At 36.7% G+C, this 7,135-nt stretch overlaps 1 pseudogene; it reads right to left on the bottom strand.

The window, feature by feature from the left end:
* Positions 1 to 6,905: 6,905 nt before the first annotated feature.
* On the bottom strand, positions 6,906 to 7,021 carry LOC112475437 (annotated as a pseudogene).
* Positions 7,022 to 7,135: the final 114 nt, after the last annotated feature.

The following is a 7,135-nucleotide window of genomic DNA, read 5'->3' as shown; positions in this document are numbered from 1 at the left end:
GAGTAAGTACACTTATTCTTATGAATTTCATATCCATATTTCACACCTCCTCAATTAACTCTTTCTAGTACTTATTATAAAAAAAATCTTTTATTTCTTTTATCTTCTAAAAAAAAAAAAACATTTTCCCCATGCTTTGCTGTAACAGAAGCCTATCTTTTCCAAGCTAACACAACTTCCAATTCATGTCCTAGATAGGTTTAGCAAAATAAATCTATATTAGAAGAGTCTGGGACTTACTTTAAAATAAAAATTTGAACATGAATACCTTAAAGGCATTCAGTCCACTGGATGTGGACTATTCAGTGTGCCGTTGTCTCTACCATTGGGTTTGACTGACATTAGGGGTGGATCGTAGAGTTCGACGTGGTGGCGCATCCGTGTGCCACTCTCGTTTCCCCATTGATGCTTGGTTCTCCTAGGTGAGAGTCATTATTTGAGTAGTTTTTAGGAAGTTTTAGGCAGCATTCCTCTGAAAAAAAACCTTTCTTCTTTGGGCTCTATTCCCCACATGGATCTCCAGGAATTAAATTTATGGGTCTTCATCAATGACATATTTTTTTCAGTCCATCTTTCCTAATTCAGCACAAAGATATGGGAGAAAAGTTACAAAATAGCTTATCTTATTTTTGTATTCAAAAAAAAAAAGTGTAGACATTCTGTTACGCATAACAAGTAGACATATTGGTAGATAGAGCTATAGATTGAATGGCCTGATTTACCAACTTGGGGAAGATACTAATTTATATCTCTTTTGTATTCAAATTGGAATGTGAAAGGCCACTGTGTCTCGAGCTTGGAGACTGAGAGGCTGTATGCATAAGATAGAGCTGGAGCAGTGTAGAACAGATCATGCAGACTCCATCGGTACAACATTTTTCCAATGTTTGGTGGTAAAGGACCAGGTTTTTAAAATTTTTCTTACAATATTTTATGGTTCAATACTTTTATAAAATAAACAATGGCCTACTAAAACCATGAGATTTAAAAATAACAAATGTGTAAAAATACAAGCCCCAAATTTGCTTTTAGTTTCATCAGACACGAAATTACTCTGAAATGCTGTGAAAGTGTCTAGATGCTTGCTCGCAATTTCTGTGCCCATCGCCCTGCCTAGCAAGGCTGGTCAGAAGCCCTGGGCCGTGGCTGTGCTGAAGAGCACTAGGAAGCCTGTGGGTAACAATACCAGGTGTGTGTTTTGAGATGATCACACTGGTTGCAGTGTGAACAGACTAGAATGAGGGAAAGAATGCATTTAGGTAGACGAATTAAAAGGTCAATTCATGGTGGAGAGAAGAATGATAACAACTTGAACCAATGCTGTAGGCAGAAATTTTGGGTCCCCCAAAGATATAGCCATTAATCTCCAGAATCTGTTAGTAATATGTTATATGCACAGTTGATTCTAAGATGGGGAGATTATTCAAGGGGGCCTGATCTCATCATAATCATATGAGCTGTTAAAAGTAGAGCGGTTTCTCCAGCTGTTTGCAGGAGTTGAAGTCGATGAGATTCAAAATAGAAGAAAGAGTCACTGCACCATTGCTAACTTTGAGTTGGAGGACACAGTATGATCAAGAATGTGGGGACCTCCAGCAGCTGAGAGCAGGCCCCTGCTGATAACCAACAAAGAGTTGGGGACTTGAGTGCTATAATTGCAGAAAGCTAAGTTCTACAAACAGAAATGATCTCGTAAGGGGACCTTGAGCCCCAGATGGCAATGCAACGAGCTGATGTCTTGATTTCAGCCTGAGTAGACAACCTAGCCCATACTCAGTGGACTTCTGACCTACATAATTGTGACCTAAAAAATGGATGTTGTTTTAAGCTGCTAAATTTGTGCTGATTTGTTACACAGCAATAGAAAAGTAATACAAAGAGAAGGGTGGCAGTGGAGATACAAAGAAGTAAATGAATGTTAGCAATATTTAGTAAGTAAAATGAATAAGAGATAGTGGTGGATTTCATACAGGAGGTGAGAGAGAGGGAGAGATGTCAAAGATGACTCTACGTGTCTGGCATGAGTAACTAGGTAGATGGTGGTTCCATTTACTCAGATAGAACATGATGGAAGGGGATAAAGTTTGAGGTAGAAAGGTCACGATTTCCCTTTTAGGCTGTATTTGTTTTCTTATGAAATTTAATGGGGTGACATTGGTTATTAAAATTATATAGGTTTCAAGTGTTCAATTCAATAATCTGTCATCTGTATATTGCATTGTGTGTTCTCCACCCAAAGTCAAATCTCCTTCTGTCACCATATATTTGACCCCTTTTACCTTTATCTACCCCCCTCACCCTTTTCCCTCTGGTAACCACTAAACTGTTGTCCGTGTCCCTGAGTTTTTGTTTGTCTCGTTCATCTGTTGCTTTCAGTTTTATATCCCACATACAGGTGAAACCATATGGTTCTCAACCCTTTCCATCTGACTTATTTTGCTTAGTGTAATTATTTTAAGATCCATCCATATTGTCACAAATGACAGTGTTTCATCTCTTCTCATGGCTAAATAATATTTTATTGCATGTACGTACCACATCTTCTTTATCCAGTCATCTACTGAAGAATACTTTGGTTGAGTCCATGTTTCGGGCAATGTGAACAATGCTGCTATGAACATCAGTGTGCATATATCTTCATGGAAAAATGTTTTCAAAGTTTTGGGGTAGATACCCAGAAGAAGGATTCCTGGGTCATATAGTAATTCTATTCTTAATGTTTTTAGGAAACTTCATACTGTTTTCCATAGTAGCTGTACCAATTACAGTCCCACCAGCGGTGTATGAGGGTTCCTTTTTCCCTAAAACCTCTCCAATACTTGTTAATACTTCTCTTGTTGATAATAGCCATTCTTACAGGTATAAGATGGTATCTCATTATGGTTTTGATTTGTGAGTCTCTAATAGCTAGTGAAGTTGAGCATCTTTTCATATGTCTTTTGGCCATTCGTATGTCTTCTTGGGAGAATTGTCTGTTCAGGTCCTCTGCCCATTTTTAAATTGGTCTTCAAATTATATTACAAAGTGACAATAATCAAAACAACATAGTATTGGCAGAAAAATAGACACACAGACCAATGCAACAGAATTGAGAGCCCAGAAATAAACCAACATATACAAAGGTAAATAATTTTTGACAAAGGACAAAAAAAATAAAATGGAGAAAAGAAAGCCTCTTCAATAAGTGGTGCTGGGAAAACTGGAAAGCCACCTGCAAAAGAAAATGAAACTAGATTGCTATCTGTCACTATACACCAAAATTAACTCAAAAATGGATCAAAAACCTAAATATAAGATATGAAACAATAAATAACATAGAAGAAAACATAGGTACTAAACTCATTGACCTTGGTTTTAGGGACGATTTTATGAATTTGACCTTAAGGATAAGAAAAGTAAAAGCAAAAAATAAATGAATGGGACTGTATCAAACTAAAAATCTTCTGCGCAAAAAAAGAAATCATCAACAAAACAAAGAAGCAATCAACTGAATAGAAGATATTTGCAAACAATGTCTCCAATAAGGGGCTCATCTTCAAAATATATAAAGAACTTGTACAGCTCAATGATGAACAAAACAAACAACCCAATTAAAAAATAGGCAATATTTGTTTTGAAGTGACTGATTCATCTGAGAAGAGCTGTCAGGTAAGCAGTTGTCTGTATAGACCTGGAACTCAAGAAGAGGTATAGGCTTGGATATAAATGTGTGTTTTCTGTGTAGAGGTGGTGATTAGAGCCCCCAGATGAGACTAATACAGAGTAAGTAGAGCATGCATCTAGGACAGAGCACGAGGGCTTAAAGGAGAGGAGATGCATGGGAAGGTGGGACGGTCTGAAAGGTAGGAGCAAAGCCAGAGGACAGTTAGATCAAAGAACTTCTGTTTGTTTACTACTGCTGCTGTAACAAATCACCACAGACTAGGTGGTTTAGAACAACACAAATTTACAGTTGTGTGTTGCTTAATGACCAGGATACTTTCTGAGAAATGCATCGTTGGGCAATTTGGTCATCGTGTGACTGTTATAGAGTCTCACACAAACCTGCGTGGCTATGTATTATAGACTATTGCTCCCAGGCTACAAACCTGCACAGCCTGTTACTATACTGAACACCGTAGGCAATTGTAATGTGTTCTACTACAATGTCAATGGCTAAAGTCACTAAATGATGGGAAGTTTTCAGCTCCATTATAATCTCATGGGATCACTGTAGTGTATGTGGTCCATTTTTGACGAAACGTCATTATATGGTGCATGACTGTATTATCTTCCAGTTCCAACAGTCAGAAGTCTGGGACAGATATCACTGGGCTAGAATCAAGGCATCGGTAAGGTTATATTTCTTTCTAGAGGTTCTAGATAGGATCCATTCCCTTGCCTTTTCTATCTTCCAGAGTTGGCTGCATTCTTTGGCTAGAGGTCCCTTCCTCAAACTCTAATGCCAGCAACAACAAGCCACATGTTGTCAGTACTGCTCTCTCACTGATTCTCTCTCTTCTGCCTCGCTCTTCCACTTTGAAGGACCGTTGTCATTGCATTGGGCCCTCCTGGATAACTCAGTGCAGTCTCCCTATGGGCAAGTCATCTGATTAGCAAACTTGATTCCATCTATTATCTTAGGTCCCCCACGCCATCTAATATAACACATTCACAGATCCCAGGGATTAGAATGTGGACATCTTTGGGCATCATTCTTCTGTCTACTGCAGAAGTTAAAGATTTATTCGGAGGATGTGTAATGTGCTGATTTTGGAGGGAGCTGGTTGGATAAATGCTAGAGGCAGAAGTAATAGTTAAGTAGGTGTAGAATGAAGTGAAATGCGAGAAATGAAGTGACTATAAAAACCTTGAGAAGTTTGGTTTTGAGTGAGTAAAAAGAAGCAGAATGAGGCTGTGGGTGATTTGGGATTTAGGAAGAGTTAATAGGAAATTGTGAAATGTCTAATAACCAATGCAAAGTATTCAATTGAGCAAAGTTGTTTATACAGCAGAGAGAAGTGATACTCATTTGCTTACGGTTCCTGAGAGACAGGTAGGAGGCTACACATAAGGCTGTATTTACCTCTATTATAGACAGAAGAAATGAGGGTGGAATGGGTACACATGTAGGTACAGTTATATGTTTATTAGCAGAAATCTGAAAGGCTCTCATTTTATTTCCCTTTTTCCAACTGTAATGCCAAGCCAGAAAAAGAGAATTGAGTTTACAAACTAGGAACATGATCATTAAAAATAAACATAGCATAAAGCAATCATGTTCCCCAGTGCATGAAAATCTCTGTCTGCAAGTGAAAATGTCCATCTCACACTGCACATGAATGAGACAGCTCCCAAGTGCAGCCATGTTTTATGTCCCGTCCAGGTTTATGGGATATTTTATACTGTTTGAGAAGCATAAAACATTTCCCGTTAGTGCTATCTCTTAAAACACTTTGGATTTTTAACTGGATAACTGACTAAAGAGCAGTTTGTTCGATGACTGATGTAACTAAGTGATTTTTAATAGAATTTCAGAAGATTCTGAGAAAAAAAATGTGTTGTTTATGAAAACAGACATGAATGTGGAATATACAAATGTACGTTTCCGTGTCTTGGGCCCACTTCACTGCTGCACTAAGGGTCAGAGCGCACATGAAGACGAAGAGCCCAAGGCACTTGGTGAATCTGTTCTCTTATAGTCAGGAAGTCTAAGGCAGAGAGAACGAAATGCTAACCTGCTGTGCTTTATAAATAGAACAGGTATTCTAAGTGCACCAATTTGAGGAGATACTGCTTAGCACTGGTCCCTAGTCAAGTTGCCAGATAAAATGCAAGATGTCCAGCTGAATCTGAACCTTAGATAAAGAGCAAACAGATTTATTGCATAAGTGTGTTCCAGATTTTACATGGAACATACATTATTTTTGTTGTTGTTGTTTACTTGAGACTCAAACATAAATTTAACTGGGTATCCTCTATTTTTATTTGCTAAATCTGCAACCATAATGCTAGTGAAAATCCAGATACCGTCTATTTGTCTAGGGTAAACAAATTTTGTAAGACAAATCTGGATTCTTAGGTTAAAAAATATTTCAACCATCTTTAGACTTGAGAAGTCTAAAGATTATATTGTTTATAATCTAAAATTCTATGTTTCTGAGATATTTCACTGGTTTGTAGAGACGATCAACAGTATGTTTGCAATTAAAAAAATAAATAAAAATCTTGAGATTTTTAAAATCTAAATTAGCATGACAGATTAAATATTTGGTGTCAAAATAAAATGATTCTAATCTACCAATATGGCAAAATACAGAAAATGCCAAAACAATATTAATAGATGGAACTAAAAAGCAGAGAAAAGAGAAAAATGTGCAAAAAGTTATAACAGTCACATCAGTTGTAAATGTGAATGAAATATATTTTATTAAAAATAAAAATTTTCTCATATCTAAGAACAAAGAAATTCTATAAATTGATTACAGATGTATTGACTCAAAGAGATGTACAGATATATTGGCTATTGAGCTATTTAAAAACTAATTTCCATTTCTAATTTATTGTTTGAATAAATAAAACTATTATATATTAGGTCTAACTTTTTAAAGTTTAATATTAAAATACTGATTTTCAGACAATTTGCAATAATTAAAATATGAATTTCTAGGTGTTAACAGATAGTCACTAGACTTATTGTGGTGATCATTTCAAAATGTATACAAATATCAAATCGTTATGTTGCATACCCAAAACTAATATAATGTTATATGACAATTATACCTCAATAAAAAGAAGTAAAATAGTAATACTTCATACTTGAAAAAAATAGACTTCTCCATAGTCATATTGGAAAATATTTGAATGTCCAACTTTTGGACCGACATCTAATGAGCAACATTTCATTTCTTTTATATTATTATTTATGCCTACAGCACCCGGTCTTCCTAGGTGGTCTCCCATCTAAGTACTAACCAGGCTCGACCCTGCTTAGCTTCCAAGATCAGACATCTGGCTTGTTCAGGGTGGCATGGCCGTAGACCATGGACTATGGCTTCACTGGGGCATGAACCCAGGACCTTCTGCATGTAAAGCAGTCGTGCTAACTGCTACACTGTGGAACCACGTCCAACATTTCATTCCTAAAGTAGGAAAT

This window comes from Pteropus alecto, unplaced genomic scaffold (genome assembly GCF_000325575.1).
Source record: "Pteropus alecto unplaced genomic scaffold, ASM32557v1 scaffold110, whole genome shotgun sequence".
Taxonomy (NCBI): Eukaryota; Metazoa; Chordata; class Mammalia; order Chiroptera; family Pteropodidae; genus Pteropus; species Pteropus alecto.
Note: the sequence above shows the minus strand (reverse complement) of the source record. Positions and strands in the feature narration are given on the sequence as shown.